The 14829-nt window shown below is 38.1% G+C and overlaps 1 protein-coding gene across 3 annotated transcripts in view; it reads left to right on the forward strand.

Annotated features, from left to right (window-relative positions):
- Window positions 1-349: 349 nt before the first annotated feature.
- The window catches only part of LDAH (lipid droplet associated hydrolase), a 137770-nt gene continuing 123290 nt past the window's right edge, over window positions 350-14829 (forward strand). For 2 of the 3 annotated variants that reach the window (XR_008500610.2, XR_008500609.2), the window contains exon 1: window positions 375-446. The gene's annotated coding sequence lies outside the window, so the exon portion shown is untranslated. Of the gene's footprint in view, window positions 447-14829 lie in introns of all 3 variants that reach the window. The other variant, XM_054475515.2, reaches the window with a different exon arrangement.

The following is a 14829-nucleotide window of genomic DNA, read 5'->3' on the forward strand; positions in this document are numbered from 1 at the left end:
TATTGATCATGCTTATGAACATGATCAAATTAGAATCAACTTTCCTGTGTATGTGGGGAAGATATGCAACTAGTAATGCAGAAAGAAGGAAATGGGAAGAGGGAGAAAAGAGGGGCAGAGATGGAACAAATGAGAGAGAAGGAAAGGGAAGCCAGAAGCACATCAAGGATGACAGAAAATAAAAGGCGGATAAAATTCAAATCAAAAAGAAAGGAAAACCCCGACACACTCCAAGAGGTCTCTCTGAATCTGGACCACCGGCTCCAAGCCAGTGATTTCCAGAGTCAGAAATCTCCCAACCTGCTGTGCGCCGCGCGCCCGGCTGACATCGGCTTTGCGGATCAGCTCCGGCGCGGTACTGTGACGTCACCTGAAAGGGGCACTTCCGGTCTCGTGCCGCCTTCCCAGGACTCTCAGGGAGAGCCAGCAGGCTTCCAGGTGGACAGGTGAGGTACAGCTTGCCGAGCTCAGGGTGACTGCCCAAAGGCAGGACGGGTGGGCAGGCAAGCGGGATCTGGCGCCCCTTCTTCTCTATGGTTCTTCTCAGAGCCCCTGTTGCCCTGGGCCAGATGGCCCGTAGCAGCGAAAATAATACTGTTCCGACAGCTCGCGAGTTCGGAGCCGCTTGGCTTGCGAGTCCCTTGACCTGCAGGCCAGGCAGTCGCTCACCCGAGCGCGGGAATGCAGCATTTGAACCCCTAAGTGCAGCCCACCTGTAGGGAGTCTTATGGTGCCCCCGCGGAGGAGTAGAGGCCAAAAAGTTGGGCAACTGGCCGGGAAGAACTGGCTAGGAGGGGTTAAACTCTGGGCCGGGAGTGTTCTTTGCCCCCGGCGTTTAGTGCTCACGCCGCCTTTTATTCACGCTGAAGAGCTTAACCGTAAACTCTCACCCTTGGGTCTTAGTTTGGTTTTGTTCCCCACGCAAGACAGGATGCAGATTGGAACACTTTATTCCTTGGTTAATTCGTGTCTTCCCTCGCAAGTAGTTACTGGACACCTGCTTTGTGTCCTGTGTACCAAACACAAGAGTTGATAGTCCTGGTTTGGCGCGGTGGCTCACGCCTGTAATCCCAGCACTTTGGGACCCCGAGACGGGCAGATCACGAGGTCAGGAGATCGAGACCATCCTGGCTAACACGGTGAAACACCATCTCTACTAAAAATACAAAAATAAATAAATAAATTAGCCGGGCGTGGTGGCGGGCGCCTGTAGTCCCAGCTACTCGGGGGGCTGAGGCAGGAGAATGGCGTGAACCCGGGAGGTGGAGCTTGCAGTGAGCCGAGATGGTGCCACTGCACTCTAGCCTGGGCGACAGAGTGAAACTCCATATCAAAAAAAAAAAAGACTTGATAGTCCTTTAGTTGAAAGAACAAATCTGTATGGAGAAAGAGAGACAACCAAAAGAAACCCAGATGATTTAGAAGCATCTCCAGAATGTTTATTCTCAAAAGCTGTTTTTTAATTAAACTTCTTTCTGAAACTATACATAGGAGTGCCTCTTGTGTGTTTCCCCATTTTTCTACCTAAAGGTTAAAGACTTGGAAACCTGCTAAGGCCCCTCTTTCCAGCATGTAGCATTCTAGGGGACAATCAAGGCAACACAATGGGTGCCCATCTAAAATTTTATATCTTAATATTTTGCTTTTTGATAACTTAATGCCTTCAGACTGGAGGACTTTTTTCTTTCTTTTTTTAAATTATACTTTAAGTTCTAGGGTACATATGCACAACGTGCAGGTTTGTTACATATGTCTACATGTGCCATGTTGGTGTGCTGCACCCATTAACTCGTCATTTACATTAGGTATATCTCCTAATGCTATCCCTCCCCCCTCCCCCCACCCCACAACAGGCCGAGGTGTGTGATCTTCCCCTTCCTGTGTCCAAGTGTTCTCATTGTTCAATTCCCACCTATGAGTGAGAACATGCGGTGTTTGGTTTTTTGTCCTTGCAATAGTTTGCTGAGGATGATGGTTTCCAGCTTCATCCATGTCCCTACAAAGGACATGAACTCATCCTTTTTTATGGCTGCATATTATCCCATGGTGTATATGTGCCACATTTTCTTAATCCAGTCTATCATTGTTGGACATTTGGGTGGTTCCAAGTCTTTGCTATTGTGAGTAGTGCTGCAATAAACATACATGTGCATGTATCTTTATAGCAGCATGATTTATATTCCTTTGGGTATATACCCAGTAATGGGATGGCTGGGTCAAATGGTATTTCTAGTTCTAGATTCCTGAGGAATCGCCGCACTGTCTTCCACAATGGTTGAACTAGTTTACAGTCCCACCAACAGTGTAAAAGTGTTCCTATTTCTCCACATCCTCTCCAGCACCTGTTGTTTCCTGACTTTTTAATGATCACCATTCTAACTGCTGTGAGATGATGTCTCATTGTAGTTTTGATTTGCATTTCTCTGATGGCCAGTGATGATGAGCATTTTTTCATGTGTCTGTTGGCTGCACAAATGTCTTCTTTTGAGAAGTGTCTGTTCATATCCTTCACCCACTTGTTGAGGGGGTTGTTTGTTTTTTTCTTGTAAATTTGTTTGAGTTCTTTGTAGATTCTGGATATTAGCCCTTTGTCAGATGAGTAGGTTGCGAAAATTTTCTCCCATTCGGTAGGCTGCCTGTTCACTCTGATGGTAGTTTCTTTTGCTGTGCAGAAGCTCTTTAGTTAAATTAGATCCCATTTGTCAATTTTGGCTTTTGTTGCCATTGCTTTTGATGTTTTAGACATGAAGTCCTTGCCCATGCCTATGTCCTGAATGGTATTGCCTAGGTTTTCTTCTAGGGTTTTTATGGTTTTAGGTCTAACGTTTAAGTCTTTAATCCATCTTGAATTAATTTTTGTATAAGGTGTAAGGAAGGGATCCAGTTTCAGCTTTCTACATATGGCTAGCCAGTTTTCCCAGCACCATTTATTAAATAGGGAATCCTTTCCCCATTGCTTGTTTTTCTCGGGTTTGTCAAAGATCAGATAGTTGTAGATATGTGGCGTTAAGGGCTCTGTTCTGTTCCATTGATCTATATCTCTGTTTTGGTACCAGTACCATGCTGTTTTGGTTACTGTAGCCTTGTAGTATAGTTTGAAGTCAGGTAGTGTGATGCCTCCAGCTTTGTTCTTTTGGCTTAGGATTGACTTGGCAATGCGGGCTCTTTTTTGGTTCCATATGAACTTTAAAGTAGTTTTTTCCAATTCTGTGAAGAAAGTCATTGGCAGCTTGATGGGGATGGCATTGAATCTATAAATTACCTTGGGCAGTATCGCCATTTTCACAATATTGATTCTTCCTATCCATGAGCATGGAATGTTCTTCCATTTGTTTGTGTCCTCTTTTATTTCGTTGAGCTATGGTTTGTAGTTCTCCTTGAAGAGGTCCTTCACATCCCTTGTAAGTTGAATTCCTAGGTATTTTATTCTCTTTGAAGCAATTGTGAATGGGAGTTCACTCATGATTTGGCTCTCTGTTTGTCTGTTATTGGTGTATAAGAATGCTTGTGATTTTTGCACATTGATTTTATATCCTGAGACTTTGCTGAAGTTGCTTATCAGCTTAAGGAGATTTTGGGCTGAGATGATGGGGTTTTCTGAATATACAATCATGTCATCTGCAAACAGGGACAATTTGACTTCCTCTTTTCCTAATTGAATACCCTTTATTTCTTTCTGCTGCCTGATTGCCCTGGCCAGAACTTCCAACACTATGTTGAATGGGAGTGGTGAGAGAGGGCATCCCTGTCTTGTGCCAGTTTTCAAAGGGAATGCTTCCAGTTTTTGCCCATTCAGTGGGATATTGGCTGTGGGTTTGTCATAAATAGCTCTTATTATTTTGGGATATGTCCCATCAATATCTAATTTATTGAGAGTTTTTAGCATGAAGACCTGTTGAATCTTGTCGAAGGCCTTTTCTGCATCTATTGAGATAATCATGTGGTTTTTGTCTTTGCTTCTGTATACATGCTGGATTATGTTTATTGATTTGGGAGGACTTTTTTCTTTGTTAAAATGTTGCTCTACTTTCAGCATTTTCTCCCTTGTAGTATTACCGTAATGTATTTAAGATTAAGCATTTAATTCTGAAGTCACTTTAAGTATACCTCAATCAAAGGGACATTAGTATATTATTTCTAATGTGTGTATTTAATAGAGGTAAGTAGTTTGTACACTTGTGAAATTCTTGGCATTAATTGATGTCCAGAAGCTGAAAGCTACTCTCTGGCACATTAAAAAAAAATTTGTGTGTGTAATTACAAGAAAGTTTGATGTCACAGTTGCAAAGGAGTTGTGCAAAACAAATTGCCTTTTTCCAGTAAAGATAATTCAGCAAGTTCATCTTGAGTGTAGTGTGTGCTTTAGTTTTTAATATGTCCTCAGCAGTAGTCATAGATTTTATCTTCATCATTTAAGCTTGATTTTCTGGCCCACTTGCACAGATTTAAGAAGAATCTCACTGGGGTTAGTGTGCGGTCATTCAGATAGCAAATATAGCAAAAGTAGGTGAAATGTAAAAGTCATTAAAAAAAGAATTGTGAAATTGCTCATCTCGCAACCACATCAAGCAGGAGCAAAGACAACTACACAGAATCTTGGTGTAACATATACTCGTTACCACTTGGACTTTCTGCTACAGTATTTTGCAGTTTGTTTTTTGGATTCTTTAGTGTTATATAATATTTCAAGGTAATATGTGACTGAGAAATATTGGAATAGGTATCAGAAGACTGTAGAATTTATTTTGCCATTTAAATGCTTATGTCCTTGAACAAAAAATGTAAACATCTTTGACCTTCAATTTCTTGTTCTATTAATTGCCTGCTTTTTAGGTCTCCTTAAGGTCTGGTGAGAAGGGAAGAGAATATAATTTGCAAATGAAAAGAAGCAAAAAAAAAAAAAGCAGTAGTTTTATTGCAAGGGGCTAGATGGTGATCAAGTTAGGATATAGAAAACAATTACTTGTTCTTACATGTTATTCTGGAGAAAGATGAGATGGATACCCATAGTTACAGCAGAAGCATAAAAAAAATTCTGTTTATGCATTATCTGTTTATATGTTGACTTTCACCTGTATGTTTTCAAGTTTATATAGGGCTATGTGCTAAGATTCCCGATTTTCCCCTTTCATACCACTTATTATACCAATTGCAATTAAATACATATATAATTATTATTAACTTTTTTAAAAACCTTTTTGTTTTGAGAGAATTACATATTCAGAGGAAGTTGCCAAAAACTTTACAGGGAAGTCCTTGTGTACCCTTCAGCCAGCCTCCCTCGATGCTAACATCTTGGATAACTGTGGTACAATATTAAAACTGGGAAATTGACATTGATACAATTCACAGAGTATATTTCCATTTCACCAACTTTATAAGGACTCATTTGTGTGTGTACACAGGTCTGTGTGTAGCTTCTTATAACTACCATAATCAAGATAAAGAATTATTCCATCACCACAAGGCTCCCTTATGCTGCCTCCTTATAGTCAAACTATCTTGTCCCAGCCCTATCCCTAACCGGTGGCAACCACTGCTCTATCTCTATAATTTTATCATTTCAAGGATATTGTGTAGATGGACTCATACCATATGTAACTTTTTGAGATCCATCCAAATTGTGTGTATCTATCATGCATTTCTTTATTTATTGCTGAGTAGTATTCCATGGGATGGCTATGCTACAGTTTGTTTAACCATTCATTCATTGAAGAACATTTGGGTTACACTATTATAAATAGAGCTTCTATGAACTTTCGTGTGAAGGTTTTTGAGTGAACATACATTTTTCCCCCTTTGGGATAAATGCCCAAGGGTACAATTGCTAAATCATATGGTAAGTGTATGTTTAGTGAATTAATACTTCTTTAGCTTGTTGATATGGTGAGTTACATTGATTTTAAAATGTTGAACATAACTGGTATAAATCTCACTTGGTTATAGTATATAATTATATATTTCCATATTCTATTTGCTAATATTTTGTTAAGATATAGGTAGAGATGTATGATAGGTTAAGGTATAGGTATGAGAGATGTGTTGTAGTTTTTTGCTTGTTTGTTTTGTACTGCCTTTGTCAGGCTTTGGTAGAGTAATAGTATTCTACATGGTTTTTAGTGATAACCCTTGTTTCATTATTGCTACTGTATTAGTAATTTGTGTCATTTTCTCTTTTTCAGTGGTGATTTGCTGGTTATAGTGACCTTTTTCAAAGAACTTGCTCTTTATTTCATCTTTGTCTATTTTTCTATTTTTAATGTCATTGATTTCTGCTCTTATATTTATTATTTTCTTCCTTCTCACTTTAGGTTTATTTTGCTTCTTGTCTAGTGCTGTGATTATTAGTTTAAGGTCTTTCTTTGTTTCTAATGTAAGCATTTATTGCTATAATTTCCCTCTTGGCATTGCTTTAGTTGCATCTCACAAATTTTGCTGTCTTGTGTTTTCATTTCTATCCAGTTCTATATATTTTAAATTTTTCCTTAGAAATTTGCTTGACCCATGAAAATATTTGGGAGTGTGTCATTTAGTTTCCAAGTGTTTGGTGATTTACCTGTTGTTTTTCTGTTGTTGATTTCTAGTTTTTTTCCACAATGATCAGAAAACATAAGCTGTATAATTTTTAATTTTTAAGTTGGTTTTATGACTGAGGGTATGGTGTATCTTGGTGGATGTTCCATGTATGCTTGTAAAGAATGTGTATTCTGCTATTATTGGTTGCAGCGTTCTATACATGTCAGTTATGTCCTGTTCACTGATGGTGTTCTGTTCTTCTGTGTCTTCTTGATCGTCTAATAGTTATTTTTGTTGCTGAAGATCCCAACTATAATTATGAATGTCTCTGTTTTTCCTTTTAGCTCTGTTGGTTTTGGCTTCATGTTAAATATCTGTTGTTTGGTGCATATACATTTAAGATGTTTTCTTGATGAATTAATCCTTGTATCTTTGTACAATAATTTTCTTTGCTCTGAAGTCTACTTTATCTGATGGTAGTGTAGCCATCACTACTTAAAAAAAATGGTTAGCATGGCATATCTTTTCCATACTTCTGTTTTCAGCCTACCAATGTCATTATGTTTTAGTGAATTTCTTATAGACACTATATGCTTGGGTCTTTTAAAAAAGAAACTACTCTGCCAATCTCTGTCTTTTAACTAGTATAGCTATATCATTTACACTTAAAAGTAATTGCTATGTTAGGGCTTAAGCCAGCCATTTTATTATTTGTTTTCTGTTTATTTCCTGTTTTTCATATCTGTTCCTCTTTTCTGGTCTTTCTGTAGGTTGCTTGAATATTTTCAGAATTCTATTTGATGTGTTTATAGTGTTTTTGAGTATCTGGCTTAGTTAACCTTTTTTAGTGTGCTTTGGGTATAACAATAGATGTAACAACTTATCACAAGGGATACTTTTATTGCCTTTTGCCAATTGAAGTTTAGAGACCTTTCTTCCATGTAGGTCCTTTTTCTTTTTCCCTTTTTAAAATTTAATATTTGTATTTACTCTATACACCTTGAACACCACATCAAATATTGTTATAACGTTTACTTCAACTATCAAATATGATTTAAGAAATTCATGAGATGAAGAATAGTTCATTTTATATTTACCACGACTATTACCCGTTCCAGTGTTCTTCCTTTACTCAAATTAAACCTTATCGATACATCATTTCCTTTTTCTTTGAGGAACTTTTTTTAGGAGAACTTCCTAAAGATATGTCTGTTAGTGACAAATTAGTTTCCATCATCTGAGAATGTTGTTCCCCTTTGTTCCCGAAGGGTGGTTTTGTCCTATATGGAATTTGGCCTTGACAGTTCTTTTACTTTAACATTTGAAAAATGTGCCATTTCTTTCTGGCTTCCATAATTTCTGATGAGAAATCTGATGGCATTCAAATTATTGTTCCCCTTAAAGGTAATGTGCCATTTCTCTCTGGCTGCTTTTGAGATTTTTTTCTTTGTTTTTAGTTTTCTAAACTTTGACTTATGATGTGTCTTGTATTTTTATTTTTTCCTACTTAGGGTTTTCTCAGCTTCTTGACTCTGTAGATTTATGTCTTTTGTCAAATTGAGAAGTTTTCAGCTATTATATCTTTGATTATTTTTTTCAGTGCCATACTTTCTTCTCTTCCTCTAAAACTCTGATTGGATGAATGTTAGGTCATTTGTTATCGTCCTAGAAGTCCCTGATGCCCTTCTTGTTTCTTTGTCTGTTTTTCTCTGTTCAGACTGAGTAAATTCTGTTGATCTGTTTTCAAGTTCACTGATTCTGTTCTCTGTCAATTCCACTCTACTATTGAGCCCATCCAGCAAGTTTTTCATTTTAATTAGTATTTTTTCAATTTTATAATTATTTTTGGTTCTTACTTTTTAAAACATTTCATCCTTCAAGGAGAGCTACTTTCAATATACATGGAATTTCTTGGAAAAACTAATAACAGTTTTAGGTTATTTGTATATATGAACTAATGTTACTCAAGATTTTAAACCTTCTCTGCAAAGTTATCTCTGTAATTAGCAGATGAAGCATGAACATATATAATTTTTTTCTCTTTTTGTCTCAGGTGATTCCTTGTTACAGGCCCTAATAAAAGGGAAATGGGGAAGGAAATGGAGAAGAGAATTTAGGCCTTGGAAAATTGAAAATTGTCTGTAGTATCTCACTGACAGGTGAAGGAGGAATTTTGAAATTAGAGAAAAGGAACCAGGAATGAAGATGAAATGAAAAATTTATATTTACTTCACTAAAACTTTTAAAGTTGTCATATAGTTTCAGATTTAAAAAGCTATTTCTTCCAGCCTAGGCAACATGGTGAAACCCCTTCTCTACCAAAAATACAAAAAGTTAGCCAGGCATGGTGGTGTGTGCCTATAGTCTCAGCTACTTGTGGGGTGGAGGCTGGAGGATCACTTGAGCCCAGAAGGTTGAGGCTGCAGTGAGCCAAGATTGTGCCCCTATATTCCAGCCTGGGTGACAAAGTGAGATCCTTTCTCAAAAATAATAATAAAAATAAATAAAAAAACAAAAAATTCTTTCTCCTTTCCTTCATTTCCCTTGAAGAATACTGAAGATTTTACATAGATGACAAATTAGGTAAATCTAAGAAAAAACAAAAATTAAGTAGAACAGGTAACTTTCAGTGGCCATACTTGAGATTTAGGTTATATTGACTGCTGAGGTTTATCAGTTTGATTCCTATCCCTACGATATAATTAAAAATAAACCACGGATCACCCCCCACCCATTGTCAGGCTCACTGACAGTATAACATTGTGATTAAAAAGCTCTTTCTCAGTAGGTATGAAAAGTTAATGCATGAAAAATAATATATGTTAATTTAGTGGGGGAAAAGATGGTTTCTGATTACAGTGGTATTAACACAAATAGCTTTCCATCTGAAAGAAAATAAAGTTGGATCCTTATGTAATGGATTAAAGGTTTAGAAGTAGAGATTAATAAAAAGTAAAATAAACATCTGGGAAACAATATGTAAAATATGGAAACCCAGAAAAGAGTTAGTATCTGCATTATACAAAGTTTTCTTACAGACTGATAAGAAAAAGATAACTCACTTGGAACCTAGGCAAATGATATGAAGAGACAATTTACAGAAAAGATAGTCTAAAAAGCTAACAAACATGAAAAAATGCTTAAACACATTTGTAGTCAATGAAATGCAAATTAAAGAGTAAGGTATTTTATATCCAAAGACTGTAAGACTTACAAAGAGTGGTATCACTTAGTGATGATAGGGTTGTAGAGGGAAGATACCATTCTACATCGCTAAAAGAATTACATTCTTTTTTTGAGAATAATCTGGCAACATCTATTAAAATTCAACCAGTAATTTCACACTCGGCAATCTGGCCTATAAAAACAAAAGCACTGGTAGATATGAATGTATGTGAAAACATAGGTATTTAAGAGTACTTATTGCAGCATTGTTCTGAAAAAACTGGGAACTAATTGAGTGCTTGGCAACAGGGAGATGGTCATATAAATTATGGTATATCCACATTATGGAACCATTAAAAATGAATTACTTATATAAACTCTTTGACTTGGCAGGATATCCATATGTTATTAAGTATGAAAGCAAAATGCATAGAAGTATATATAATATGCTACTATTTGTCAAACATTGGCAACTCACTAATGAAAAAATACATAAATGCTTAACATGTATTTGTGTATAATTATGGAAGAATAGGGAAGACTATACTAAGTTAATAACATGGGTTTGGGAGACAGATGGATGGTAAGGAGGAGAGGTAGAGTGGAGGCATGATGCAAAAGGTTAAAAAATTGTTTAGAAAAATCACAGCATGCATTATATCTCATTTATCCATATAAGTGAAATTATATATATGCATATAAGTGGAATTTTAAAAATAAAGAACATGAGCTCTGGAATCTTTCAGACATTTCTGGGTTCAAATTCTGACTGCCACTTTACAACTTACTAGCTGTGTGACTTAGGCAAATTGCTTAATGTCTTTCAATCAATTTTCTCACATATTTTCTTGGGGTGGGAGGATGAAATAATAGTACCCATCTCATAGGGTTGTCATCAGGATTAAATTTAGGTGGCATCTGTTGAGTGCTTAGCACAGTACCTGGCGTACAGAAAGCACTCTCAGTTATTAGTTCTTACTGTTGCCTTGGTTCTTATGTTCTTGGACATTTGTTAATATCTATTTTTAAAACTTTATCACCATCCTGCCACTTTCTTGAAACACTCCTCACTGGCTTACATTACTTTACATGTCTTACTTAATGACTGTTTCTAATTGTTCCTTTTTATTTTGCTGATATCTTTTTTCCTTTCCTATGGATATTGCTCCCAAAATATAGCAGGGGTTGCCAAAGAAGCTTTTGAATTAGGGTGACTGGGAGAATATTAGTTCTATATATGGCAGCAGAGAAGTTATGATGTAGGGTTTATAGGGTTGATTTTTAAAACAAGATGATTTTGATATTTGCTATGCAAAAGTTTTATGCATCAATGAGGCACCCAGATGAAAATGCTCAATAGCTGGAAAAACTTGACAGGAACTTGAGAAGTAGATATAAAGGATTCTCTCACTTGGCTAATTCTCGAAGTGGATGTAATCGCCAAGGGAGAGCATATAGAGAAGGGAATCCAGGGCAGAAACTTTGGGGACAGGGAATAGGAGAGGAAAAGGTTCCCACTGAGGACTGGGAGGTGGTATAGAAGCCAAAATAGAGAATTTCTTTAAGAAGCAGCTGGAGAAACTGTATGTCTACTTTGTTCTCTCTTGAGCTTTAGTTCTGTGGCTCACATTGTCTTCTGGCCTTGTTCCTTATTTTCTTGAAACTTAAACTACATTTGTAACTAATCCCAGCTTCCTTTCTTCCCACTAACTTCCCTTCTTTTACATTTCCCCTATATGTATGTGAGGAGCGCTTTCATTCCCCTCATCTTTGGCATCAAAATCTGTCATCTCTGCCCCTTTCCCTTCCCTGGTTCTCCGTATCATTACCCAGACTCTCATTCACTCCTTTTTCATTCCCACTTTTACCTACATTTCTTTGATTGTTACCAAAATAATCTAAACAGGATTATTTTGAAATAATCTAAACAGGATTATTTTGAAATAATCTAAACAGGATTATTTTGATAGCTTCCAAACTCTAGTGTAATCTTGTGTTTTTTCTGTCTTTCATAGTCCTCTTAAAGGAACTAGTTTAGGCCAGGTGCGGTGGCTCACGCCTGTAATCCCAGCACTTTGGGAGGCCGAGACGAGTGGATCATGAGGTCAGGAGATCGAGACCGTCCTGGCTAACACAGTGAAACCCTGTCTCTACTAAAAATAAAAAAATTAGTCGGGCGTGGTGGCAGGCGCCGGTTGTCCCAGCTACTCGGGAGGCTGAGGCAGGAGAATGGCGTGAACCCGGGGGGCAGAGCTTGCTTTGAGCCAAGATCGCGCCACTGCACTCCAGCCTGGGTGACAGAGCAAGACTCATCTCAAAAAAAAACCTAGTTTAATCCAGTTAATCCAGTCCCTCTGCCTTTTAAATCCACCAGATTCTCTTTCCTCCAACATCTTCCCAAACTGTTTTGAGGAAGGAGATGAGGTATTAATGAGAGAGATTAGTAGGATCACCGTTAATGAAATATAGTCAAATCAGTTTTTAGAAGGTTGAGGCCGGGCACGGTGGCTCACGCCTGTAATCCCAGCACTTTGGGTGGCTGAGATGGGCCGATCACGAGGTCAGAAGATAGAGAACATCCTGGCTAACACGGTGAAACCCCATCTCTACTAAAAATACAAAAAAAATTAGCCAGGCGTGGTGGCGGGCGCCTGTAGTCCCAGCTACTCGGGAGGCTGAGGCAGAAGAATGGCGTGAACCCGGGAGGCAGAGCTTGCAGTGAGCCGAGATTGCGCCACTGCATTCCAGCCTGGGCGAGAGAGGGGGACTCCGTCTCAAAAAAAAAAAGAAGGTTGAATACCTTTTTGGCACCAGGGACCCCTTTTGTGGAAGACAATTTTTCCACAAATGGTGGGGAGTGGGGGTGATGGTTTTGGGATGAAACTGTTCCATCTCAGATCATTGGGCATTAGGTTCTCATAAGGAGCACACAACCTAGATCCTTCGCATGCACAGTTCACAATAGGGTTTGCGTTCCTGTGAGAATTTAATGCCTCCACTGATCTAACATGAGGCGGAGCTCAGGCAGTAATGCTTGCTTGCTGCTTATCTCCTGCCATGTGGCCCGGTTCCTAACCAGTTCCAGTCCATGGCCCACGGATTGTGGACCCCTGTTGTATACTATGTCCCCTTCTTCAGCATTCTCAGTTCTTATCAGTGTGCTTTGAAAAAGTTCCTCAGAAGTAAAGCTTATGTGCCTTTGTGTTTAACTTAACTTTGCAGATTGTGTTTTCCAAAGATGGCCACAATAGTAACTCCCATACCACATGTTCTTTTTATAATATGACTTTGACACTTCTTCTACTGACCCCTCTCAGTAGAAATGTCAAAGTCATATTGTACAAAGAACATGCTGTCTTTGAATACTGATGGGCTTCTGTCTAACATGGAAATGATGCTATGTGACTTTTGAGGGTAGGTCATAAAAGGTGATACAACTTTAATCTGGTACTCTTGAGACATTTGCTCTTGGAACCCAGCCACCATTTTCTGAAGAAGCTTAAGTAGCCCATATTGGCTGGCCAAATGGAGAAGGCACATGCAGGTGTTCCAGGCCAACAGCCTATGTGACAACAGCATCAGTCACCAGGCATATGAACAAAGATACTTCCAGATGACTCCTGCCTCCAGTGATCAGATCACACCCAGTTGTTGAGTTTTCTTAGCTAAGGCCCCAGACTTTGTATCAGAGATAGGCTATCTTTGTTGTGCCCTTTCTGAATTCGTGACCCACAGAATCCGTAAGCATAGTAAATGGTTGTCTTAAGCCACTAAGTTTTAGAGTAATATTTTAGATAGCAAGAGTAACTGGAACACCCAATGTTTCCTGAGAATACTTTATTTTCTTAAGTATGGTAACTGGTAGCTTGTGATACATGTTCCTTGGAAAACCTGTTTGTGGAATTTCTGGTTTTCTAATTTTTTAGCTTGCCATTCAAGGCCTTCATAGTGAACAGCAGGACAGCTTCGGTATTGGTCTATACATATCCAGCAAATCAGTCTCCTCCCTGAATGGTATTTTATTTATAGTTTCTGTATCAGTATTCTTTTACTCTTCTAGAAAGCCCTTATGTTTATTCGCTGATAGTCTCTTTTGTGAAGTGCCTGTTCAAATATCATTTTTCTATTGAGTTGTCTCTTACTGATTTGTAAAAGTTCTTTGTAAATTCTGGATATATGCATGTTGGGAGAAAAATCTGTATTTTATATCCTATATGTATATATACATTTCCCAACAACAGGCTCGTTTTCAGAATACTATACATATGTGTATATATGTGTGTGTATATATGTATAGTGTTCTCCCACTCGGTGACTTGCCTTCTGACTGTCTTAATAGTGTCTTTTGCTAAATACAAGTTCTTAATTCTAATGGAGGATGGAATTTGAAAGTCTTTTCCTTTTTTTTTTTTTTTTTGAGATGAACTCTCACTCTGCCACCAGGCTGGAGTGCAGTGGCGCAATCTCGGCTCACTGCAACCTCCGACTCCCTGGTTCAAGTAATTCTTCTGCCTCAGCCTCCTAAGTAGCTGGGATTACAGGCACGCACCACCAAGCCCGGCTAATTTTTTTTTTTTTTTTTTTTGTATTTTTAGTAGAGATGGGGTTTCATGATGTTGGCCAGGATGGTCTTGATCTCCTGATCTTCTGATCCACCGGCCTTGGCCTCCTAAAGTGCTGGGATTACAGGTGTGAGCCACCACACCTGGTGGTCTTTTCCTTTATGGCTTATGTTTAATATTACCTTGTTTAAGAAACCTTTGGCCACCCTAAGCTCATAGAGGTATGTTCCAATGTTATCTTTTGGAAGCTTTATTGTTCACGTTTCACATTTAGATCTATAATATACCTAGTACTATATTTTGTCTGTGGTGTGAGAAAGGAGTCAAGATTCATTTATTTTCCACATGGATATCCAGTTGAACCAGCATCATTTATTTGAAAGACCTTCTTTTCCTTACTCCTCTGCAAGAACACCATTGTCATAAATCATGAAGATATATGTTTGGATTTGTTTCTGGATTCCCTGTTCTTGTCCACTGTTTTGTCTATTTTGTCTTTAATAATGGTATATTTTTATTAAACCTGGATATAGGGTAAAGTCCTCCAACTTTGTGGTTGTTCTTCAAACTTGTCTTGGCTATTCTT

The sequence above is a fragment of the Pongo pygmaeus genome, chromosome 12 (genome assembly GCF_028885625.2).
Source record: "Pongo pygmaeus isolate AG05252 chromosome 12, NHGRI_mPonPyg2-v2.0_pri, whole genome shotgun sequence".
Classification (NCBI taxonomy): Eukaryota; Metazoa; Chordata; class Mammalia; order Primates; family Hominidae; genus Pongo; species Pongo pygmaeus.